Source organism: Arachis hypogaea, chromosome 20, assembly GCF_003086295.3.
Source record: "Arachis hypogaea cultivar Tifrunner chromosome 20, arahy.Tifrunner.gnm2.J5K5, whole genome shotgun sequence".
NCBI classification, from domain to species: domain Eukaryota; kingdom Viridiplantae; phylum Streptophyta; class Magnoliopsida; order Fabales; family Fabaceae; genus Arachis; species Arachis hypogaea.
Genome location: NC_092055.1, coordinates 74,759,357 through 74,786,641, shown reverse-complemented (window position 1 = coordinate 74,786,641; position 27,285 = coordinate 74,759,357). Strand labels below are relative to the sequence as shown.

The 27,285-nt window shown below is 36.5% G+C and overlaps 1 long non-coding RNA gene across 1 annotated transcript; it reads right to left on the bottom strand.

Moving 5' to 3' along the window:
- Positions 1–16,355: 16,355 nt before the first annotated feature.
- LOC140182588 (uncharacterized) lies at positions 16,356–20,323 on the bottom strand. The gene is made up of 3 exons (XR_011878498.1): positions 19,754–20,323; positions 19,428–19,636; positions 16,356–16,570 (listed from the first exon to the last, which is right to left on the bottom strand). It is a non-coding gene; the product is annotated as an uncharacterized lncRNA (long non-coding RNA).
- Between the last annotated feature and the right edge of the window lie 6,962 nt (positions 20,324–27,285).

Sequence of the window (27,285 nt, the reverse complement as noted above, 5' to 3'; positions counted from 1 at the left end):
AAGCAACCTGCTAGCTGCTGACACGCCATTTGTGTTTGACACAGAGTGTCTGCAGGTGTTTGAAACCCTGAAAGCCAAGCTGGTCACAGCACCAGTCATCTCTGCACCTGACTGGACATTACCATTCGAACTAATGTGTGATGCCAGTGACCATGCCATTGGTGCAGTGTTGGGACAGAGGCATAACAAGCTTCTGCACGTCATTTTCTATGCTAGCCGTGTTTTAAATGATGCACAGAAGAATTACACAACCACAGAAAAAGAGTTACTTACAGTGGTTTATGCCATTGACAAGTTTAGATCCTATTTAGTAGGTTCAAAAGTGATTGTGTATACTGACCATGCTGCTCTTAAATACCTACTCACAAAGCAGGATTCAAAACCCAGGCTCATAAGATGGGTGTTGCTTCTGCAAGAGTTTGATATAGAAATAAGAGACAGAAAAGGGACAGAGAACCAGGTAGCTGATCACCTATCCCGGATAGAACCAGTAGCAGGGGCGTCCCACCCTCCTACTGAGATCTCTGAAACATTTCCAGATGAGCAACTCTTCGCCATCCAGGAAGCACCATGGTTTGCAAACAGGAAAAGGAAGAAGCATGAAAGACTTCTCTCAATACAGAGTCAAATAAAACCCCCACATTCAAACTCTAAGTTTGGTATTGGAAGGCCACAACCAAACTCTAAGTTTGGTGTTAAGAGGCCATCATCATGCTCTGAGTATCTGTGAGGCTCCATGAGAGCCCACTGTCAAGCTACTGACATTAAAGAAGCGCTTGTTGGGAGGCAACCCAATTTTACTATTCTATGTTAATTTCTATTTTCCATTGTTATTTTATGTTTTTTGTAGGTTGATGATCATGTGAAGTCACAAAAACAATTGAAAAAGCAAAAACAAACTGAAAAATAGAATGAAAAATAGCACACCCTGGAGGAGAAGCCTACTGGCGTTTAAACGCCAGTAAAGGCAGCAGAATGGGCGTTAAACGCCCAGTCTGGCACCATTATGGGCGTTTAACGCCAGAAATGGGCACCAAACTGGTGTTTAACGCCAGAAAAGGGCAAGAAGCTGGCGTTAAACGCCAGAAATGGGCAGCAACCTGGCGTTTAACGCCAGGATTGGCAGCAAAGGGTGTTTTGCAAGCCTAATTGGTGCAGGGATGGGAAATCCTTGACACCTCAGAATCTGTGGACCCCACAGGATCCCCACCAACCTCAACTCACTCTCTCACTTCTTCACACCTTTTCATAATACTCTTCCCCAAATAACCTCCACCAATCACCTCTATTACTCCTCCAAAACCATCATACAAACCACTTACACCCACCCACTCAAATTCAACCCATCTTCACTCCTTGATTTTCACACTTCCTACACACTACTCCACCCACCTTGGCCGAAACCTTCACTACCCTCCATCTCCTCCATTTCTTCTTTTTCTCCTCTTTTCTTTCTTCTTCTGCTCGAGGACGAGCAAACCTTCTATGTTTGGTGTGGTAAAAGCATTGCTTTTTATTTTTCCATAACCATTTATGGCACCAAAGGCCAGAGAAACCTCTAGAAAGAGGAAAGGGAAGGCAAAAGCTTCCACCTTCGAGTCATGGGAGATGGAGAGATTCATCTCAAAGGTCCATCAAAGACCACTTCTATGAAGTGTGGCCAAGACTCCCCATTGAAGAGGACAAGCCCATCACTAAGAAAAGGATGGAGAAAACAAGAGAGCCCACGCATGGACATCACCAAGAGCATGAGGAAATTCCTCATCATGAAATCCCTGAGATGCCTCACAGGATGCATTTTCCTCCACAAAACTAATGGGAGCAAATCAACACCTCCCTAGGAGAATTAAGTTCCAACATGGGACAACTAAGGGTGGAGCACCAAGAGCATTCCATCCTCCTTCATGAAATTAGAGAACATCAAATAGTCATGAGAGAGGAGCAACAAAGGCAAGGAAGAGACATTGAGGAGCTCAAGCACCCCATAAGATCTTCAAGAGGAAGAACAAGCCGCCATCACTAAGGTAGACCCGTTCTTTAATTTCCTTGTTCTTTATTTTCTGTTTTTCGAATTTTTATGCTTTATGTTTATCTATGTTACATGATCATTAGTGTCTTAGTGTCTATGCCTTAAAGTTATGAATGTCCTATGAATCCATCACCTTTCTTAAATAAAAAGTATTTTTAATTAAAAAAGAAAAAGAAATACATGAATTTTGAATTTTAAAACAGTTTATTATTTTGATGTGGTGGCAATACTATTGTCTTTCTGAATGAATGCTTGAACAGTGCATATTTCTGAATTTGATTGTTTATGAATGTTAAAATTGTTGGCTCTTGAAAGAATGAAAGAAAAAGGAGAAATGTTATTTGATAATCTGAAAAATCATAAAATTGATTCTTGAAGCAAGAAAAAGCAGTGAATAGAAAGCTTGCAAAAAAAAAGAGAGAAAGAGAAAAACAAGCAGAAAAAGCCAATACCCCTTTAAACCAAAAGGCAAGGGTGATAAAAAGGATCCAAGGCTTTGAGCATCAGTGGATAGGAGGGCCCACAGGAATAAAATCCTGGCCTAAGCGGCTAAACCAAGCTGTCCCTAACCATGTGCTTATGGCGTGAAGGTGCCAAGTGAAAACTTGAGACTGAGCAGTTAAAGTCGTGGTCCAAAGCAAAAAGAGTGTGCTTAAGAGCTCTGGACACCTCTAATTGGGGACTCTAGCAAAGCAGAGTCACAATCTGAAAAGGTTCACCCAGTTATGTGTCTGTGACATTTATGTATCCGGTGGTAATACTGGAAAATAAAGTGCTTAGGGTCACAGCCAAGACTCATAAAGTAGCTGTGTTCAAGAATCAACATACTTAACTAGGAGAATCAATAACACTATCTAGATTCTGAGTTCCTATAGATGCCAATCATTCTGAACTGCAAGGGATAAAGTGAGATGCCAAAACTGTTCAGAAGCAAAAAGCTAAAAGCCCCGCTCATCTAATTAATACTGATCTTCATAGATGTTTTTGGAATTCATTGTACATTCTCTTCTTTTTATCCTATTTGATTTTTAGTTACTTGGGGACAAGCAACAATTTAAGTTTGGTGTTGTGATGAGCAGATAATTTATACGCTTTTTGGCATTATTTTTAGTATGTTTTTAGTACATTTTAGTTAGTTTTTATTATGTTTTTATTAGTTTTTAAATAAAAATTACTTTTCTGGGCTTTACTATGAGTTTGTGTGTTTTTCTGTGATTTCAGGTATTTTCTGGCTGAAATTGAGGGACCTGGGCAAAAATCTGATTCAGAGGCTGAAAAAGGACTGCAGATGCTGTTGGATTCTGACCTCCCTGCACTCGAAGTGGATTTTCTGGAGCTACAGAAGCCCAATTGGCGTGCTCTTAATTGCGTTAGAAAGTAGACATCCTGGGCTTTCCAGCAATATATAATAGTCCATACTTTGTCTGATATTTGATGGCCCAAACAGGCGTTCCAAGTCAGCTCAAGAATTCTGGCCTTTAACTCCAGAACTGGCACAAAAGCTGGAGTTAAACGCCCAAACTGGTATAAAAGCTGGCGTTTAACTCCAAAAAATGTCTCTACACATGAAAGCTTCAATGCTCAGCCCAAGCACACACCAAGTGGGCCCCAGAAGTGGAATTTTATAACAAACACCCTAGCTTACTCATTTTCTGTAATCCTAGGTCACTAGTTTACTATAAATACTACTTTCAGTGATCCATATTGTACCTCATGACACTTTACACGTTTTTTATTGTATTCTCTACGGCATGAGTCTCTAAACCCCATTGTTGGGGGTGAGGAGCTCTGCTGTTCTTCATGAATTAATGCAATTACTACTATTTTCCATTCTATTACGCTTGCTTCCATTCTAAGATATTCATTCGCACTTCAACTTGATGAATGTGATGATCCGTGACACTCATCATCATTCTCACCTATGAACGCATGTCTGACAACCACCTCCGTTCTACCTTAGATTGAATGCATATCTCTTAGCCTCATGATTCAAATCAGAGTCTTCGTGGTATAAGCTAGAATCATTGGCGGTCGTTCCTGAGATCCGGAACGTCTAAACCTTGTCTGTGGTATTCTGAGTAGGATCTGGGAAGGGATGACTGTGACGAGCTTCAAACTCGCGAGTGTTCAGCGTAGTGACAAATGCAAAAGGATCAATGGATCCTATTCCGACATGATCGAGAACCAACAGATGATTAGCCGTGCGGTGACAGCGCATTTGGAACATTTTCACTGAGAGGACGGGATGTAGCCATTGACAACGGTGATGCCCAACATAAAGCTTGCCATGGAAGGAGTCTTGCGTGCATGAAGAAGAAGACAATAGGAAAGTAGAGGTTCAGAAGACAAAGCATCTCCAAAGCCTCAACCTGTTCTTCATTACTGCATAACAAGTATTTATTTCATGTTCTTTTACTTTTTACAATTAAATCTGAGAATTATTGATATCCTGACTAAGAGTTACAAAATCACCACAGCTTGCTTCAAGCCGACAATCTCCGTGGGATCGACCCTTACTCACGTAAGGTATTACTTGGACGACCCAGTGCACTTGCTGATTAGTTGTGCGGAGTTACAAAAGTGTGATTGTAATTTCGTGCACCAGTCGACCCTCACTCACCTGAGGTATTACTTGGACGACTCGGAATACTTGCCATTCTATCTGAGAGAAACGTGCGGAGCCAGTTTCATGCACCAATTTTCATTGGTGAGGTTTCAGAATCTTGGAAGCTTGCGGTGCGGTTTATTGTGAGGTGTTTCGTGCATTAACGAGGAATCAGACAAGGTATGATTTTGGTTTCTCATAACTAAAATGTAATGTCTTGTGAAAACATAGGCTAGATAACCATAAGATAGATTGAAGCATGTATGTATCATTAGTGGTTAGTGACCTTAAAGTAAATGTTGAGTTATCTTGAACTTGGGTGATGAATGATGGTGTTGATGATTTGTGTTGCATGATTTTGGATTGTTAGGATTTGAAAATGTGAATGTTAAGAATTGACTTTAAGTGTATGTTGAACAATGATAATTATGATGTTATGATAATGATAATGATGATGACGTATATTGGACTTGAATGGTTGGATACGATAATGGTGATATATTTTGTAGTATATTGTGTTGAATTGAATGTGGATTGGCTAAGTTGGTTGTTATTTGGTTTGAGAAAGTTGATGGTGTTGATGATGTATATATATGTATATGTGAGTTGTTGGTATGGATTATATTGTTGTTGGAAATGAATTATTGTGTGGAAGTGACCATATTTGTAAAATTAGTGCAATTGGTGTATTGAGAAATGTGGGGACTTGGTTTGATGTTGTTAGGTAAGTTTTAAAAAGGATGGAATTGAAGTGTTGGGGAAATTGAGGTTTAGAAATCTTGTGAAATTTTTGTAAAAAGTTTATTTTTGACCAAATTTCGGTGAGCCATAACTCGGTTTTCAAACTCCCAAATTGTTTCAAACATGTTTCATACGAAAATTGTGTCTGTGAAGTTTACGCCGGTCGAAGAATGGATGGAAAATGTTTTAAAACAAAAATGTTATGCACGTCGGAAGTTCAGAGTGCAAAACTGAAATTCTACAGCATTCAGCATTTTATGCCACTCTAGATATCTTGCATATGCGATCACTGCACGTGACGTGACCAAGCCTTTCGTGTTGGGCATCTTGCATATGCGAGCAGGGTGCTTGTGTACGCAAGCATGAAAAACACGCCCACACGTACGCGTGGGCCACACGTACGTGTGACTCCTGAAATTTACGCAAGCATAAAATTACGCCCATGCGTACGCGTGACCCTTGAAATCAGCAAAGTGAGTTTTGTATTTTAAAATATAATTTTTAACCTCTAAACCTCTATTTTTACTCTTTTAGCCCCTAAAGCTCAGTTGTATGTTGAGTAGTGAGAAGAATGTAAGGAGGAATAGTAACTTGGAGATGAAGAAAGTTTGAGAGGTGGTGAATTATGAATGAGAAGTGTATAGATGTGATATATATATATATATATATATATATATGATGAATCTGGCCTTAGTGATGGATTTTGAATGATTATGAATGGATATGAATGAATGATTTATAATGAATTTGTTTTGTGCTTGACCTTGGCAAGGTTCGTGGTGGTTTACCGCTTGTTCAGTGTCGAGACTATGTGGGATTCGTGGTGCTGTACCGCCCACATATTTTTGACTGAGAATATTATGTCGGGTTTGTGGTAGTGTACCACCCACATGTTTTTAAAAGAGAATGTTATGTGGGATTCGTGATGATTTACCACTCACGTGTGTGTGTTGTTTTTCAATTGAAGATCTTGCGAGGTCTGTGGTGGTGTACCGCTCACAATGGTGGGGTTCATGGCAGTGTATCACCCACCAGGTGGGATTCATGGTGGTGTACCACCCGCCATGTGGGGTTCGTGGTGATGTACCGCCCACCGCCTACCGGTTTTCAAGACGACGATATCCAGGTTAGCTACTGGATGTGTCGGATTCTGACAAAGTAACCGACACGTGAGCTCGCGGCCAGTAGGAAAGGCATGCATCATATGCATTTGAGTGAATTGTTTGATTTTGCATTCTTGGGTTTGCATAATTGATATTCATGTTTAACTGCTATATGTTCTGTTTGTTGTAATTGTAAACTACTTGTGTTTTCTTTGTATGCTTTGTTTGTTTGTGCACTGGTGTTTCGGAGGATTGGGGGAAAGGCGGTGAACTTAGGGGCTTAGGTTAGAATTCTAATAAGAACCAAAATCCTTAAACTTAGATACCTTGGCTTAATTTATGGTTTTAAATTTTAGGTTTAAGTTTGAATCTGTTGTCGAAAGTTCTAGGATCATCTTCGGCTTTACTGGGACCTTATATGTTAGATATGTGGGCACCGTTACCATGCTGAGAACTGGATACATATTTTGTGGTTCTTAGATGCTGGACATGAGGCACCTCACTGAGGCATACTGGAAGCTTTCTGCAAGCGAAGGACTCTACCTATTTGGGATTTCATTTTGGTTTAGATGCATATGTACATAGTTATATGTCTTTACTATATATATATACTCATATTTGGTTCCTCTTAGAGGTTGACATGGAGAAACAAGTTCTGTAAACTGTCTTTTGGATTTTATCTTGTATATATATGCTCTAGCCGGTCTTAACTTCGTGAGCCGAGTCAAAAGCTTTGTTATCTGTATCTTGGAACTCTTTTTGTATATTCATGTTTAGTTTACTCTCATCTTGTTTCATTTATGTTAACGCCTTTGGGAGTGTTGCGCTTCTCCATTTAACGTTTTATTTTATCTTTCCTTCAAAAGCTCCTAGATAAATCTTCGTTTCAACTATATTATATATAAGATTTTATTATTATATGTTTTAGCGCCTCACCATCTAAGAACCGGCATAACTATTTCAATAAAATAATAATTTTTAAGTGCCCGGATGTAGATTCAAAATTCAGAAGTTTTAATTTAAAAATTTAAAGGTGAAATTTGATTTCAATGAATTTTTCTGAGTTGGCAAATGTATCTTTTTCAAAAAAATTTTGTAAAAATATGTACCGGTGCTGAAACTGGCAGTACCGGCTCTAGTCTGTCCGGTACTATACATTGAGAAAAATAAGATTTTGAAGATTGAATTTTCATTGTTTTGAAAGGACAAAAATAATTTAAAATTAAAAACTGGGCATTAATCTTAAAGGTTTTGGATCAAAGAGGGCCAAACGGACCAAAAACACTAACAGATTGGACCGGGCCCAAGCAGGGCCCAAGGCCCAACATATATATGCGTATTAATTGATCTTTCAACTCATTTTCACCACCAAAGAGAGAGAGAAACGCGGATTGAGAGAGAGGGGGAGGGTGGTACTATTCATCACCATCTTCCGGGAGCCATAACTTGAGCTACGGAGCTCCGATTGACGAGTCGTTTACAGCCACGCGAAGCTCTCGTCAAGCCCGTCATTTCTAACTAATTTTTATAGGTAAGAACTCGAAACTCATGCTCCTGTTTCCTGCCCTAACTTTTTTGCAATTTTGGGTTTAGTTTTTGAGCAAGTTTTGTGATTTTGTTTGTTTAGGGGTGATCTAGCATTAGAATATTGTTGAATTTTGCCCCTAATCTCGTGGGTAAGGTAAGGTTTCACTAAAATTTTTTTTTTTAGTTGTTTTTGAAGCTTACGTTTGATTTTGGTATGTTTTATGATGTTAGATTGAGTTTTGTTGTTTGTTGGTATGGTTTGAGGCTTTGGATCGAGCTTGGTGGCTTCGTTTTGGTGTTTAGCGCATTTTGAAAATTGGCCAAGATATGGTTTTGGTTTTCTTTATGTAATATGTAATGTTTCTATACACTTAGACTAGTGGACCTTTGGATAAGTTTTGAATTGTTGATGAATTTATGATGTTAAATGTTGATGTAGATGATTAATGATGATTGATGATGTTGTTGTAGATTGAATGATGATGAATTTGAATTAAATAGGATGATGAGTGGATAAATGTTATTTGTAAAGGGTTGAATTAAGGTATATGTGATTTGGTCATGTTGAAATGGTGGTTGTAAAATATTAGTTGTGGTTTTGTGTATGTGAATGGATGTGGTGAATAGGACCTTGTGATGAGAATCATGGAATTAAAATGAATGAGATAGGTTTCAGTAGTGATTGAATGAGAGGTGGTTGATAAATGTTACTATGAGGTTTTGTGTTCGTTTTGGGTTTGTTTGAAATTGGTCTGGTTTTGAAATTTGGAAGTTTGAGAACCTAGTTAATTTTTGGTAAAAACCAGTTTTTGGTGAATTTTAACGGATTATAACTTGAGCCTCAATTTTCAAAATTTGTTAAAAATTGTCTTAAATTAAAGTTCATTTAAATATCTTTAAATTGGTATAAATTTTGATGAAAATGGATTTTTGGATAGGAAGTTATGAACGTTTAAAGTTTGGTGTTTAAAATTGAAATTCTACAGCATTTAATTTTCTGGGTCTGATGCAGCATACGTACGCGACCACCTGCACGCGACATGTAACACCCTAATTACCCTAAGCCTTACCTCATGCTGTAAAGCAAAGGTTAATCAAGGGTTATGACAATTCTAAGGCTCATACAGACTTCTAGAATTAATATTCCTTATATATATATATATAGAGAGAGAGAGAGAGAAGGAATATTAATTCTAAAAGTCTGATGAAGGAAATAAGCTCAAAAACAGGATTTGAAAGGCGCAAAACGTATACATGAAGCTACTAACTTAACGCACAAGATATAGATATAATATAAAAAATATAAAAGTATAATAGCATAAGAATCTAGCCCCGGCTCCCAGAGTTTAAGCCGGCTAGCAATATACAAACAATACAGATTTCTCTGCTGCATGAGTGTGCAGGGCCTATATCCCCGACGTGGCAGATTTCTCTGCTACATGAGTGTGCAGGTCCTATATCCCCGACGTGGCAGATTTCTCTGCTGCATGAGTGTGCAAAGCCTATATCTCTGGCGTGGCAGGAAGGCTACATCCAAAATGATGTGTCGGGTTGGCATTTATAGACCGACAAGTGATATCACGAGCCAAATAGGATAGACATTCATGATATGCATCTTATATATGCTTGCTTGCTTTGATTACTTGAGTTATGCCTATTTGAATAACATGCCTAAATGCTAGTTGAATTACCTGTTGTATATGTATATTACTTGTGTTTTACTTGGTTGTATTAAATGTGTTTTACTGGCATTGAGGAGGATCCGGAGGCGATGACGATGGGATCGCACGGAGTTTAGGTTGGCGAAGGTCGTGGGATATAGCTGTGCGATTAGTATTAGTTAGAAATCCCCCTAAGAAAAGATAACCCTGCTCATGGTTTACAGTTTAAGTTTATTTATTTATTTATTTTTGTTAAGCTTGAATATCTGTATCGATGTGAAGTTCTAGGATTTCCTTCGGTGTCCCAGAACCTTACATCTTACTTATTGGGTACTGTTACCATACTGAGAACCTCCAGTTCTCATGCCATATCTTATTGTTGATTTTCAGATGCAGGTCGTGATTCACCTCGGTGAAATTGCGAACATGGTGACAGAGCGGAGTATGGTTTCTTCCTTGTTTATTTCTGTTTTATTTTGTTGTAGTACCTTCTCTCACCTTTTTATCTTAGACTTTTTGGCCTTAGAGGCTTGATTTGAGAAGTAAGTTGTACAAGCTATTTTAAACTTTCAAATCCCTGTTGTATTTAGTTTGACTAGTTCTCTTATATATATATATATATATATATATATATATATATATATATATATATATATATATATATATATATATTGTTCAATCTAATGATTACCATGTGTATCTTGGAGCTATCTACAAGCTTTTATAGTTATTGTGTCTTGTTCTGTTCGTACCTACACGTTTAGTTATCGTGTATGAACGCTTCGCGTTTCCTAATTCCGCTTTATGCAATTTAAGCTTTTATTCCCTTATCGGGCTTCTAGTATTACTATTCCTTTATATATATATATATATATATATATATATATGAGCCTTGGAACTATCGTGACACTTTGTTATCATTCGCTTTACGGCGCGAAGTAAGGCTTAGGGTAATGGGGTGTTACACGCCACCTCTGTTTTACATCCTAGGTGTAAAGCTCTGTGTGGTAGGGTATTACAATAGGCATAACCTGAAGCCGGTTGCTAGGAGGATGGTTAGAGTTCATTCAATACTCCATCATCCCCACAAGCAACCTGTCTGAGGTTACAGTGGACCGAGCAGTGATGATCCATTGCATCATGCTCGGCGACGAGGTGGAGGTCCACCAAGTGATTCCTCAGGAGCTATACCGTATAGCGGAGAAGGCCTCTACCTCTACCAGATTTGCATTCCCTCACCTCATCTTTCACCTGTGTGCCGAGGCCCGAGTCCGCATTGATGGCGATACTGATGCACCACTATTTCGTGGTACATTTTGTACTTAATTGAGTGGATTTTATCCACTAAACTCACACTTATTCATAGAATTCGCATGTTTTACATTTTCCTTCCTGATTTTGTGCTATGATTGAAAACATGCTTCTTTGGTCTTAATTTGGCTAATTTTAATCATCTCTTATTACCATTCGATACCGTGACACGTGTGTTAAGTGTTTTCAGAGGTTACAGGACAGGAATGGCTTAGAGGATGGAAAGGAAGGATGCAAAAGTGGAAGGAATACAAGAAGCTGAAGGAACTACAAAGCTGTCAACCCTGACCTCTTCGTACTCAATCGATCATAACTTGAGCTACAGAGGTCCAAATGAAACGGTTCTAGTTGCATTGGAAAGCTAACATCTGGGGCTTCACAACAATATACAATTTTTCATAGTTGACCTGGCTTTCAGGGACACACACGCGCAAAGCACGCGTACGTGTGGATCGTGCGAAAGTTCAGCGACGCGTACGCGCGCATGGGCCACGTGCTGTACGTATCAGAATTCTGGGCTGTTTTTGGCCCATTTTTTGGCCCAGAAAACACAAATTAGAGGCTGCAGAGTGGATGAATCATATATACTTCTCATAATTCATAATTTTAGGTTTTAGATGTAGTTTCTAGAGGGAGAGGCTCTCTCCTTTCTCTAGGTTTTAGGATTTAAGAATTCTTCTTTCAATTTCCCCTGTGGTTCAGGTTCAATGTTCTTTTGATTTAGTTTTTCTTCTACTTTTATTTATTCTAGCATTCTAGTTTATTTGTTTTCCCAATTTGGTTTATGAACTCCATGTTAGATTTGATTTTTTTTATTTAATGCAATTTGAGGTATTTCATATTTATGATTGCTTTCTTCAATTTATTGATGCTTTTAATTTAATTTAGATTTCTCTCCAACTTGGCTTTGGAGTTGATTAATATTTGGAGACCCTTGAGTTGGAAGACTCAAGAGTTAATTTGTGATTGGCTCTCTGGCCACTAACGCTAATCCTTCCCAAGGGAGAGGATTAGGACTTGTGAATAGAAGTTGGCTCCCAACTTGACTTTTCTTTATTTAGTAAAGGATAACTAAGTAGAAACAACAGCCTATTACTATTAATCTTTGGGAATCCAACAAGGATAGAACTTCCGACTAATCTTCTCCTAGCCAAGGCTTTTTATTTTAATTACATAAAAACTCTTGTTAATTTTCATTGCTTTAATTTATAATTATTTATTTTCCTATTCTCCAACTCAAAAATTTCTCAAAAAACTCATAACCAATAACAAGAACACCTCCCTGCAATTCCTTGAGAGACGACCCGAGGTTTAAATACTTCGGTTATTATTTTTATTGGGTTTGCTTTAGTGACAAACAAAACTTTTGTATGAAAGGATTATTGTTGGTTTAGAAACTATACTTGCAACGAGGATTTATTTGTGAATTCTTTACTAGCAAAAATCCGTTCATCAGATACCCCTATTGACGTTGATCGACCTATCACTAGGAGGAGTATGGAGTATGCTAGAGAGCATGGGAATGCACCACCATTGGAGCCAGTTCCTCTTCCTCAGCAGGAGCTTCCGGACATGCCTCGGGGATTCTATTTCCCTCCCCATGATTACTGAAACTAGTTGACCACATCCATTGGGGAGTTGACATCATCTATTGATCATGATCAGTTGAGGATTGAGCATCAGGACCACTCAGCCCTCCTCCATCAGCTGGTGGAGGAGCAGCTGAGGCAGGGGCGCAACATAGAAGAGCTAAAACGCCAGAGAGGATTCCCAGGAAGGAGCAACAGCCACCATGACTAAGGTGGTTAAGTTTCATTATCTCTTGCTTTATCTGTTTTTCTATTTTTCAGTGTTTTATCTTATTTCCTATTTTCGGTTCGAGTCTCTGCATGATCATTAGAGTCTTTTATTACTTTCTAGTCTAGTTATTTATTTTGTTATGTTATATTTATTTTGAAAGAGATCTCATGTATTACTCAGAAGCTTGACAAAATTAAAAGAAAAAGAAAAGAAATAGTAAAATATATGAGGATTGAGTTATATATTATGATTCTTTCTAGTTACTTTGATGTGGTGACACTATCTTTAATTCTAAATGTATGAGTAAACAGTGCATATTTGATTTTGAAGTTAAGAATGTTGGTTCTTGAGGAAAAGGAACTTAGAAAGGTATTATGGATTCTCAAAAGTAAGTAAGAAATTGGTCCTTGAAGTAAAACAAACAGCTAAAAGAAAAAAAATAAAAAAAAAGATCCAAGGCTCTGAGCATCAATGGTTAGAGGGTCAAAATGGATCTAAAGCTCAAAAGAGTTGTTTCCTAACCATATGCTTATGGTATGAATGTTTCAAGTAATCCTTGAGACAGAGCAGTAAGAGTCGTGACCAAATACAATTACAGAGTATGCCAAAGGCTCTGAGCACCACTGACTGAGAGAAATTAGAACTCAAGGAGTTCTTCAGTTAAGTGCTTGTGGTGTTCTTGTATCAAGTTAAGCTTGAGAACAAAACACTTAGAGTCACAGTTAGGCGCAAGGTGCAAAGCACCAAAAGAAAAGATAAGAAAAAGTTCTGTTCAAGGATTAATTAGAACTTCAAGAGAAAGAGAATCCATAATATCATCCGGGTTCTAGTGCTAAGAGACATCAATATTTCTGAGCTTCAAAGGATAATGAGATGCCAAACCTATTCAAAAGTTAGAGTGTCATTAACCCCACTCAGTACTTAGACATGTGCTTAAAGGAACACTTAAGTCTTGAGCGTTTTTCTCTTCTTTTCTCAGTCCTATATTATTTTAGTTACTTGAGGATAAGCAACAGTTCAAGTTTGGTGTTGTGATGCATGAGCATCTTGTACTTATTTTTCCCTTATTCTCTATTCATTTTTAGTTAGAATTTATTAAGTTTTATATTATTTTAGTACAAGAATCCTCTTTGGATGCTACTTTAAGTTGTTTTAGTATTTTTATTATTTCAGGTGAAATTCAGAGTAATTTGGTAGAGTTTGGTACAAAAAGGAAAAGATTGGAGGCTACCCTTCTGGGCGCTAAATGCCCAACTGGTGTAACACCCTCACTATCGAAATGTCACGCTTCCAGCTATGCCACTCTGATAGTTTGGGTATTACAACGACTCTAAACATATTTAATACTAAAATAGGAGCCTGTTTAAAGCATAAAATCCATGTAACCTTTCAAAACACTTTTCCATTGAAAACATATATATATATATATATATATATATATATATATACAAGAAGAAAGAAAGACCGAGAGAGAGAATGTAAACTTCCATGGAACTATGCCTTCCAACCTCAATAATTTGAGATCCGTAACTCTAATAAAAAATTTAATCCGAGCAAAATATTCGTATCTTCCTCCTCTTCACGTTGACATCACTTTTGTTCGGGAGAAATTGATGGTAGAGGGAGCCCCAGAGGTAGCGTAGCCGATTTTGACGTTTTCTTCTTCAACAGCTCGATCAAAAAGCTTTCTCCGGAGTTTTCATTGTTTTGATTTCTTACGGAGATAGGATTTAATAATTTTATAATAATTAAATGTGAATGTGATAAGTGAATGTTAGTTTAATTGATTATTATTTGAGTTTGATTAAGTTTATGTTGAATATTTGTTGAATTATTGTTGTTTACTTGAGATTTTGGTTTTGCTATGTACGAGCAGCCAATACGGGTTAGGTTAGTGTAATTGCATATTTGTGTTTATGTGAATAATGTTTGTTGATGATGTAATGAGTATTTGCTTCTAGCTATGATATTGGATTATGTATGATAATGATGAAGATGATTGATGTGCTAGCATCCAGAATTTTATGTTAATGGTATGCTCTTGTATGAACATATGATGCATGAATGATCAAATTGATAAGAGCTGAGCTCTTGGGGATTTAAGACTAAGTTAAGTCTAGACAAGTGAAATAAACATAGATGATGATTAATAAATGATGAGAAGCCTAGGGAACCGAAATGGTTAGTTAGAACCTAAGTCAAATTCTGCCGATATGGTCACTGAAATTAGGCAGCGAATTGCACGAATTTATGGGAAAAATCTAGCCACTCAAAAATCGTGTAATAATTCCTTGGTAAACCTGATGAGGTTATATCATCCTTTCAAAATTTTAGAATTTTCTGATGAGTAGGTTAGAAGATAAAAATGTTTGAAAGTAAATAGTTTCTGCTGAAAAATCTGCTTTTGAATTAATCTAGTAGCAATTTCAAACTTACACAACTTTTTGTTTTGATGAGTTTTTAAGTTGTAACCAAAGAGAGTCGAAATATTAGTATGTGAAAAACAGTGTGTCCAAATTTTGGGATAATCCCATTTTTATAGAATTAAATATGCAATTTAAAAAATGAAAGGTTCACTGTTTTATTGACATGCAATTCTGTAACTTATTTGGTAATTCTAGTGATTTGTTTGAGTTAATGATATTAATTTTAAACTCCAAATTGAGTGCAACCAAATTTGATAGAACCCTTATGACGTATAGTTTATTCCCTCAAAAGTTCAGAATTTTAGAAGCTATAGATTAAAAGTTATAGTCTTTAACCCTTTACTGCTCATTAATGGCTAAATAGGATTTACAAACTTAGAACAATGACTTCCTTGATGTATCCAGAAAATCTATTGTGATGAAACTAAAACCAAATGAAATATTATGATGTCTACTTCAATAAGTTCAAATTTCAGAGCCATGGCTATTCTAGAAAATTATTTATGCACTTTGGAAGTTAACCGGTTCACCGGTTAACCAAATAGAAACCTCTCAAAATAGAATATGCATAACTTTTGTTATGGAAATGAGAATGCTCTGAAACTTAAACCAAATGAAACTTGAGTTTGATGTAAACGCGTGGACATAAATTTTGCGCGAACCTAAGTCTGTTTGTTATATTAATTATCAAATAGAAGACTAGTTGCCAAGGAAGTATTAGGCCAAACAAGTCAGAAAAATGAATAAGAATGTAAGTTGTCCCTAGGAAGGTTTAAAGTTAAAAGGTGATTCGGAGGTATACTTAGTAATATGGTGATGCGGAGGTATGCTTAGTTATGTGGTGATGCGGAGGTATGCGTATTTATAAGGTGATGCGGCGGCATGATGAAAAGAAAGGAAATCAGGAACAATGAACGAAAAAGATAATTGAATGTTGCTTGTTTGATTGCGCCTTTGTGCCAAATTGCTAATGTAACGTCCCGTCCAGCAAAATACCTTGCTTAAGTCAGGGTATTTCCACTAGAAAGAACATTACGTAACCTTCTCTAGTATTAACTACTTAATTATCGAGCCTTTGTATCGAGTTCGCGTTTCAGTTTTAAGAAAATTCCAGAAAATTTTGTTTTTTTTATTAAAGTCATAATTCAAACATTCACAAATAATAATAATCACATAAATATTATTGATAATAATTCTTATACAAAAGAGACCAAATAAAACTCAAATACAATATACTAAACCTACCCCTCTATGTAAAATAAAATCTCAAAGGACAATAGCGAGGGGACTCTATGAAAGCAATCAGAATCATAAAGAAAGCCTACTAATCGCTCGCAGCTTCAAATTGCGTCTTCAAACCTGTGGCACTGAAAGGGTGGAAAATTTGGGGGTGAGAACCAAACCACATGTTCTCAGTAGAGGTCGAGAATGCCGTGAAAGTAAAGAGTAAAGCGCAAATAGTTAACTGCATTCATAGACATCTAAAAGGAAACTAACTTTCTTTAAAAGCATTAGTTAATTACTCAATATTCTAAATCCATATTTTTCTTGTAAAATTTTTAAAAGTTCCCTAGACTGTATGAATGACCAACCTGTCCCAGTCATAGGTTCATTAAATCTATGCTGAACCAGTTTGATTTTTCATACCTTACTAGACCATAACATAAAAGAAGTTACCTACGCGGTATAAATGATCATCCTGCTCCAAGCATAGGTTCATTAAGTCTATGCTGAACCAGTCAGATACTTTATACAGAACTAGACTTCCAACACAAACCAGTCATGGCCTCAGGCCCAAGCAATTCAACCAACACCCAATTCACCACAATCCAGCCAATCAATTTCAAACACAAGTAATGAGGTTCAAACACAATCAAGAGCAATTATATCAAATATAGCAATTAACAGTTAACAGAATTATTCATTTAGGCAAATCAATTACAATATGCACACCCAAACAATGTCACATAGATGCATATGATGAATGTCTAGTCCTAGTACAAGCCATGAGCTCATGTGTCGGTTAGCACCTGCATTCCCGATATTTATCCGGTCACGAGTTCACGATTTCCCGGATACGATTTTCCATTCAAATAAATGCGCATATAATTATTAGCAGCTCTATTGAGACAGCCTCTGCTTTCTACTCGCAGGAAATATGTACTCTTGAGAACGGAAAATTACTCTTGGGTTGCCTCAGGGCAACAGATAAATAAACAAACATCTCTTGGGTTGCATTAAGCAACAAACAAATAAATAATATCTCTTGGGTTGCCGCAAGCAACAAACAAACATCTCTTGGGTTGCTTCAAGCAACAAACAAACAAATAATATCTCTTAGGTTGCCTCAAGCAACAGATAATCATACAATAAGTACTTTACTCTTTCCTTTTTCTTTCATAATTGCAAATTCGCAAGCGGGACTAGACCCACGCCCTTGCCAACAATCTCATAGATCAAATATTCTTTTCTTAAAAGAATCATTGAAGTTATTATTATTAAATAAGCCTTGAATATTTATTTTGATTAAGTCCTTATATTTTTTATAAAAATTGGACATAATCTCCTTTAAAAATAGGACTTATCCACCCTTACAGGTTCCTTTTTTCTCAACAATTCATCAGCCTCTTTCAGCATTTTCCTCAGCAATATATTCTCAAAAATATTTGATAATAGAAAATCTATTTCTTAAATTCCATATCCAAAATAATTACCAACACAACTTGGCAACCTGATTTCCATTTTGTTTTTAAAATATCAAATGAATTCGGAATTACGCAAACTTTAAATCCATGTGACCGTCTCGGATTAAACTTTCTATTAAATCAAAAATCATAATTTTTCGCTGACTATAGCTTTGGGAATATAAGCAAAACCGTGACTGTTCTGCAGTGTTTTAAAACCAAAAGACAGTAGCACCATACAACATTTGAAATTTCATATAAAATCCAAATTAAATCCAACTACCTTAAAAATTAATGTGGTTAAACATAACTCATCCAAATTTATTTCTCAATTAGTTTCAGGGTCATACCATTTTTAATGAAGGAGTTACGTAGCTTGGAAGTTAGGTAATTTTCTGCAGAATTCTATTTTACAAATCATTGAACACAACCTCTTCCAAGTCCCATAATTCACTTATTAAAACATGGAAAATCCTGAAATTTAAATCACATATACTAAACATACTTAATTTTCACCTCCAATTGATTGCATCTCAATATCTATCCAGGATCAAAAGTTATAAACTCCCAAAGTTACTAATTTAAGAAAACAGAATCTGGCTTTTTCTGCATAATGCATCATCCTTCAAAAATTCATATCTTTAAAACTACAAGTCCAATTGTTCTGAAATTTTACGGCATTAAAATAATAGGAATAAAATTTTATTTAAAATTGGTTCCATTTCAAAATTCAAACTGGAGAATTTCCAATAGAGGAATCAAGTTGCTGCTGTGTTAAACGTTCTGCAGAAAAACCAGTTTTGACATCCATGATTCAAAAATTCACCATAAATCATAAACTTAGTGAAAAAGTCTCAAATTCAGCAGTCCAGTTCCCTATATCCCCAAGCTCAATCCGGACTTGGTTCCACGCAATTCCGATAATCACAGAAATAGTTATAGTTTTTCAAAGTTTCCGGCTTCCTTTAAAAATAATGCAGAAAATCAAGTTTTACATTTTAACTTTGAAAAATCATAACTAGTTCTATAATTAATTCAAACTTCTCAAAATTGAGTCCCAACAACAACTTTTATTATACTTTACTCAGCCTTTGCTCTTATATCATTTCAATTATCGTTGAATAACTGATTCACTTCCAAAGTCACCTTTTAATTTCAAAAATCAGTTTTTCAGCAATCTATTTAGTATTCAAAATCCAACCCTTCAAAACCCCTCAAAACCAATTCCAAATCAACCACCAACCAAGTTCATTAACATTACAATATACCAAATTACAACTCAACGGCAACAAATCTAACATAACCCATTAAAATTCAGAAATTCTCAATAATTAGTCATCAAGCAATTCCCGATCCACATAATCAACCAATATCACAAATCAACAATTCCAAATCACAATCTCAACTATTTCAATCACAATTTCAGCCACAATTCAATAATTACATAATCAATCAATTACTCACAGCTATTAAATCTATTTGCAGTTATTCAATAAACCTTGTAGGCATTCTTAAATTGAAATCGTTTTAAACCCCCTACCTCAGTTAGTCGAATTTCATAGAAACCGAAACCGAAGACGGAATTGTGGCGTGATGACTGGTTGGGCTGCATCCAAAATGCAGCAGCTCCTTCATCCCTTATCCGCCAATGTTAGCAACACTCACAACAGCTTTGACAGGGCAGTAGCAACGCGAGTTGGCCACGACAGTGAGCAAAACAATGAATTCATATTGGGTAGAGTAATAATTCTGGAAATTCAGGGGTGGAACAGGGGCTAAATTAAATTGGAACAAGAGAAAGGCTAATAAAATGGCAGCGGAATAAACAAGAACATCAAGTAGAGGTTCAGAACAAGAATGTCTTACAAGAATTAGAAAGGAATAACAGAACAAGGAAGCACCGGCAGCAGCACGGATGATTATAGCAGCAACGGGGAAGACGGCCTTCTCCTCCACCTTGGTTCATGATTCCGCCGGCGGCAGTGGCAAGGAAAGCCTTCCCACCATGCGTTCTGCTTCGCCTCGCCATTCGCGTTTCTCTCTGGACGACGCCGACTCCACGTCTCCTTTCCTCAACTCAAACTTGATGGCGGCACAGCAGCGGTTCAGCAGCGACGATTCGACGACAACGAGGTTGGCTTCAACAGCGACTATGGAACGGCGACGAGGACGGAGCTTCCTCTCAGTCACTGCTCGCGTCTCCCTCTGGTCCGTGTACTCGACGGCAGCGCGCAGTGATGGCTCACGACGGCGGCAGTCTCCTCCCTCCCCGATGACGATCCACTTCTCCCTCTTCTTCTCTGTTCCGTCACCCTCTCCCTCTGCTCTCTGTTTCCTTCTTTCTTCCCTTCTGTTTCCCCCCTTAAGCTTCCCGTGCCCTTTCTTTCCCTTTCTGATTGTAGATTTAGGAATTTAGGTTATAAATTAGGAATTTGTGATATTAGGGTTAAAATTAGGATTTTATAAAAGAATATAGATAGATATGAATAGATATTTTGATAAAATTGAAGAGTAGAGTAATTTTAAAATTAAATATATTCTATTAAAAATATATAAAAACATTATTTATCAACATATTGCTAAGTGAAATTAATTATTTCTAATTTAAATTATAAAATAAATATATTAATCATATTTTTATAAAATACAGTTTAAACTCAATACTAATTAGTTAAATTAAATGATATAACTTTTTATTATTTTTCTATCACTGAAACTTTAATTTCAATTTACAAAATATCTAACTATAATAAAATTACTTAAACTTAAAGTATTTATAAAAATTCATTTAATCATTCTTAATAAATTAATCTCTAAAAGTTCAAACTAATAAAATAAACCATAATTCATTCATATTAGAAATTACCTAAATTAAATTATATAATACCTTCATTACTAAATTTTATTTCCAAAGCATTTGAAATAACCAATTATAAAAATTACATAAGAATATTAATCAACTTAAACTCCAAATATTAATAAAACTAATTTAATTACTATTAATTAATTAATTTATAAAATAAGATATCAAATTAATAAAATAAATCGTAACTTTTTTTTCAGGATAATAGTTACTTAAATTAAATTATACAATTCTTTTTTTATTTTTCAATTACTAAAATTATACAAAATATTCCATTATAATTAGATTACTTAAAAATATTAATTGATTCGAAATAAAACTATCTCCGAATCTATTTAATTATTTCTAACAAAATAATTTCTAAAATTATAAAGTTTAAACTTAATAAGATAAAATCATAATTTATTTATAATTAGATTTTCAAAAATGCGGGATGTTACAGCTAATACAGAAGTGCCCGCCTGATTTATAGCCTAAAATTGCTAATGCAGGAATGTCTGCCTAACTGATAGCCTGTTTCTTACTATGATGCACATAGAAATACTAGCGACATTATTGTCATTTGGCCTAACTGACACGGATAACCCGTGATGCCAAGGTATCCTGACTGACACGAGTTCGCCCATGATGATACTAATGTGCCTGACTGACACAGTAGAAAAACCATATTCAGGGTTCGCTCTGAGTGACGTCGGGTTGCGGGTAGACAACCGATGCATGAGCTCATGGCCTGCTTAGGACAGACATGCATCATACTTATTTGCGCATATTTATTTGTGAGTGTATTTTCTGTGATTGTGGGTGTGCTATATGATTGTTTGATTTCTGTGTTCTTTATTTGTTAAGTCTAAATGTATTATATTACTCATTGTCGTTGGCTATGGTAATAAAATGAACATAACTATGCACCCCAACCCTACTAAGAACTCCCCAATTTTTACCCTTTATTTCCAACCCTTTCAGCTACAGGTGCGAAGGTTTAGTACGGAGTTACATGAGCATAGAAGATTGTGTTTACAAGTTGAGTTGTTAATTTATTTTTTTCTCACCTTTTTAGTTAGAGTTTTATTCAAAGGGATAGATTTTGTAATTGTTTTTGTATGTAATACTATAATGTATTATTAATATTAAGTATGTGAATATGTGTTATTTGTTTTTGTTGAAAAAGTTTTGAATTTTTAGTAAAACCATTAATAGATTTACGTGTAAAGGCTCATACCTTAATATTTAATATATGAAAGTCATCGTAATACTCCCGTTATCAGAGTGACGCACGCGAAAGTGTGACATTCTGACAGTAAAGATATTACATAAAAACTTCTTAGGTTAATGTAAAATGAAGACTTGAACCCTAATTTAAAAAAGGTTTAATTACTCTGTTGGTTCCTATAGTTTCGCGAAATTTTCAATTAGGTCCCTATACTTTTTTTCCTTTTAATTGAGTCTCTATACGTTAAATTTTTTTTTCAATTTAGTCCCTATTAACGTTAAACGTCAAAAAAATGTTAGTGAATTGTGAAATTACTTGTATACCCTTAGGGACCTAATTGAAAAGAAAAAAAAATATAAGGACCTAATTGAAAATTTAGTAAAACTATAAATATTCAATGAAAGATATTCCTATAATCCCTATTCACACTACAAGAAATTACCGGAATAGCAACCGATTTAGTGATTGATTTTTCTTGAAAATCGGTCGCTGAACCCTTTAGCCGCTAATTTTGAACCCTTTAGCCGCTAATTTCTGAACTAAAAATCTAAATCGGTCACTAACTCGGTCATTGTTCCTAATTTTATAATTATAGATTTTTACTAATTTCAGATTAACCACTACAAATAAATACCACAACATTTACAATGTCTACATAGAAATATAGAATTTAACATATTGAAAATTCCGAAATACATTAAATTTATGATCCACAATCTAGACTAAAACATGGTAAAAATAATTTATGAACATAACTATACTCTATTCAATATCTACTTAGACCAAACAATTATATCTATCTCAACTTGTAAAGTCTGGTATAACATTCCAACTGGAAAATTGACTTAAAGATTCTTCACCATAGCAAGGTGCTTCATGCATGCTTTTGTACAAAGCTGAATCAAACTTTTAGGCCCTCATAAAGATAGAAGCTCGACTTAGATTCCATACTTATGTTCCAAAAGGACATTCTCTTCCTAAGTCTCCAGCAAAGAGAACACCTGCAACCAACATATCACTCTCAATTAAAACATAATAGAACAAATCTTGCAGTATGTGAAAAAGCTCAAATCCCATGTACTCTTCAAGTTATTTTCCCAGTGAATCACAGAATCAGCAAAAATTAATGTCTTAATCAATAAATGTTACTTGTCCTTCATCGACGAAATCACAACAAAGGAGCTACAGCTGGAAATCACTGACATTTCTAGTTCCATTCCTTTTCCATATTTTGAAACTTATCAATCTCCAAACTTTAGACTAAATGCTGAAATCACAATGAGCCAAACATATTATCAGATAAGCCACAACTACAAAATATTATCCTTGTAAGCCAAAGCTGAAACTTTGTCAAACATATACCTTGCTAAAGTAGCCAGCCACCAAGGTACTATGAGAACGATTAGGCTCCAAGAAGGAGAATAATATGTTCATCAGCTGAATGTACAAGAATATGAAAGGAAAATCAATACATTAATAAATTTCTGCATGAATTCAAACTCAAATAGAAGTTTCATTTATGAATGGAAACCTAATGACAAGAAAGATGATCAGATGTAAACAAGAAGGCTTAAGCAGTGATTATGAAGTACTTTAGCAACAAATTCTACTATTACTGCTTACTTGAAGGTTCGTTTGCTTTCAGCATCTTCTGGTGGTTCTTCAATAATGTAGCGTAACAATTGTTCAACCTGAGCTCGATCTCTCAGACTAAGAAGAGGAAAATGGCAAATTATCAATTAATTTTGTTGAATCATATGCAAATGGTGGGCATGAAAATTGGGTAAGCATGAAAAACATGTACAACACTATGAAATTTGTTTCTGGAAAGGAAATGAGACATACAAGTTGATGAGTCGACTGTTTAAGGTCTTGCATTCTTGGATCACCTCCTCTTCATCAAGAAGCTCTTCCAAAGTGAAATTCTCCTTGTCTAATATTGCCTCCACCTGTACAGAACGGCAACACAAAATTCGCTTCAAGGGTTACAAAGAGTGTAATAGAACAAGAAAGTAAGCCACGCGACATGGTGAGGCGCGGCACGGCGAGGCGCGGCACGGTGAGGCGAGGCGCGGCGCATCGAGGTGACGCGAGGCGAGGCACGGTGAGGGCTTCGACGGGCAAACAACGCAGAAGACCACAGAATAGAGCAACGCAGAACAGAGCAGCACAGGGAGAAGGATGCGACAGACGGCCGACCACCAAGGCTTTGGATGAAGATGACGGACCAATGGCTATGGATGAAGATGCCGAAGCCTATGGATGAAGAAGACAGACCTCCGGAGGAGAAGCGCACTTTACACGATTTTCAGAGAGAAAATTAGGGGCTGGCTAGGGTTTTGTTTTTCTTTGTGACAAAATGTCAAGGAGTTTTTGGGTATTTTGAAAAAATAGAGATATGTACGATTGGAATATCTAACTCAAATAGAAGAATATTCGTTTTTTTAAACAGAATATTCCATTATCTTAAACGTTATCCTCACGGCAGGGACTTAGTTGAAAAAAAAATTAATGTATAGGGTGTAACAACCGCCCCTTCTAGAAACAAAATTAAATTTGAAGTTTGAAAATCAGTTAGGAGATAAGTTTAGAATTTTGAAATTTTGGATAGGAACCTGGTAACCACCCTCAGTTTGAAATTTAAAATATCCCAACCACCCCATCCCCAAATGTATATAAATAGGGGAGCACCCATAGGTAGAAAATCACTTCTCTCAAACACTTATCCTCTTCCTTCTCTCTCTCTACAAAGAAATAACATTCTGTGGGCAAACAGAAGAGGCAAGCTCAAAGAAGCGTTAGAAAAGAAGGTAGGAAATTATGTTTTTAAAAACGCTTGGCATGTGTTATGTTCCATTCTTTATTATTATTTTCTTCCATGTTATCATGACATTAATTTTCTCTCACTCACCTTTCATTCATGATGATCATGTCTCTCCACCATGCCATTCACGTCTTCTTGAATCGTTATTATATGTCTCCGTATGATGTTCATTCAATTATTTACTATACCCATTTTGTGCTATTTCATATAATTATGTTGTTAATATTCCCTTTAGGTCGAGAGTACATGCCCTCTTAAGATGCTTATTCAATATCCTATATTATTATATTGATATTCCCTTAGGGCCAAGAGTACATGCCTTCTTATGTCTTGTTCAACATATAGGTATATGTGTGATCTCTTACAGGGTTATATTATTATTTATAATATTTTAATTCAATTATTTAAATTACCCTATTCCATCATGTGCATCCATGTAACCTATTATACCATTATGTTATCATCATTCCCTTAAAGTCAAGAGTACATGCTTTCTCAAATATTTTATTTAAAAATTTAATCCTATGTGCATCTATGTGATCTCTTCTATCATTATTCCTTTAAAGTCAAGAGTACATGTTTTTCTTCAAAATATTTAATATTCTTATAATGTGCACTTATATGATTTTTCCCTTGTGTACGTTTAAAACAACCTAAATGTAAATTGAACTGAGGGAATGATCCTTCGGTAAGGGAAGGTGACCCCCAAAGACAAGATATCGATATGATCCTTCGGTAAGGGAAGGTGATCGAAAAACGTTTGGGATAAGAACCTTCGGTAAGGAAAGGGGACTATCCCATCACTTTTATATAATAATATATCTTTTTATATGACTCTCTTCTTGTGTATGTCTAAATAACCTTGATTGTAAATTAAACTGAGGGAATGATCCTTCGGTAAGGGAAGGTGACCCCCAAAGACAAGATATCGATATGATCCTTCGGTAAGGGAAGGTGATCGCCAAAACGTTTGGGAGAAGAACCTTCGGTAAGGGAAGGGGACTCCCACTTATACCGGTTTGAGCTCAATACCCTCCATATAAGTTATAAATTAAGAAAGAAAGAAGGCACGAATGAAAGCTTGAGTTCTATGTTTTCCTTAGATTTAATTATGATTATGTTGATGTTATCCTTCTATTTTCCTATATGTTTCCCCTTTCTTTTACACACATGTTTTACAAAAAAAAGAAGATGCATATTACATGCCATGTTATACGCTTGTTTTTAAAATCCCGCACGTGGGCTGGAGATGGATATGGAGGTGTTACATAGCACTCCTACTGAGACGTTAGGTTCTCACTCCCTTTCTTTTTCCATACTATCTCCAGAGGAACATGACACAGCGGATAGAGACGACGCAGTGCCCCCTCGAGGGTAACTTCTGAGTATGACCCCTCGAAGCACGCGTGGATAGTTGCGACCACTACTACCGTGCTCCAAACTATCTACTTAGGTCGAGAACTCGTGGAAGAAGAACCCCAGCTGCCCGTCATAACCTTCCTAGATAGGGACGCTTCAACATCTAGGAAGCGGTCATCCAAGGTGGTACACCTTGAGTCCGACCCCGAGACCGAAGAAGAGAAATTCGACAACCCTGGCCAGAAGGAAGATACCATGGAGGAGGACCCAGAGGAGAAGTTGAACCCTTGTGGAGGCCCAAAGGTGGAATACATGCCCTACTCCCCCATTTCGGCACCCCGTCGAGTTTTGGTTCATCCCATGCAACGGAACCAGGTCTTCACTGCGCGAAAGGGTGTTGGAGGGAGACCCCTGGTACCTCGATTCGTGAATAACTAAAGACTCCTGATCAAGGATAGGATATGATGCAAGTAGGGGAGCCTCTTCGACGAGATTAGTTTAGGACGTAGTTAGCTTCTTTTCCTGTTTTAGTTCCCTATAAGTATTTTGAAACGTACTCATGGTTAAGATGTTTATTTCACTCTAATTCAAATTCCAACGTTTTAGCGCTACTCGTTTTCCGCTCTACACGTATTTACTCCTGCCTCGCGTAACGATTAAGTCATTCTTTTTCTTGGATCAAGTGTGGCACCTTATTTTAAAAACCTCCACGATAGTATAAGAACTTAGGGTGTTACATTATTGGTATCAGAGCAAAGTCGATCCTAGGAGATATGACTAATGAAGCCTCTTCCTATGGTTATCCATAAACAGGGAATGTCCAACAGTTCCCCCACCCTCTGCCGATGCACCCCAACGTCAAGGACGAGTCTTTGCCCTCAGCAGGTCTGTCAGAGGGTTTGCATCCTCATTTTAGGTAGATCATACCTTGCTAACCTAGTGTGCCTCCCTTTAGTAGGATTAGACATCATCCTAGGAATGGACTGGCTCAACGAAAATCGAGTCTTGTTAGATTGTTTTGAGAGAAAAGTCATCTTCCCTTCTCAATCCATACGAGACACACGTGACCTTCCAAGATCCTCCGAAGACACCAGTACGAGGCAAGAATATGCCTTGCTAAATTCGGTAAAAGCAGACTCCCA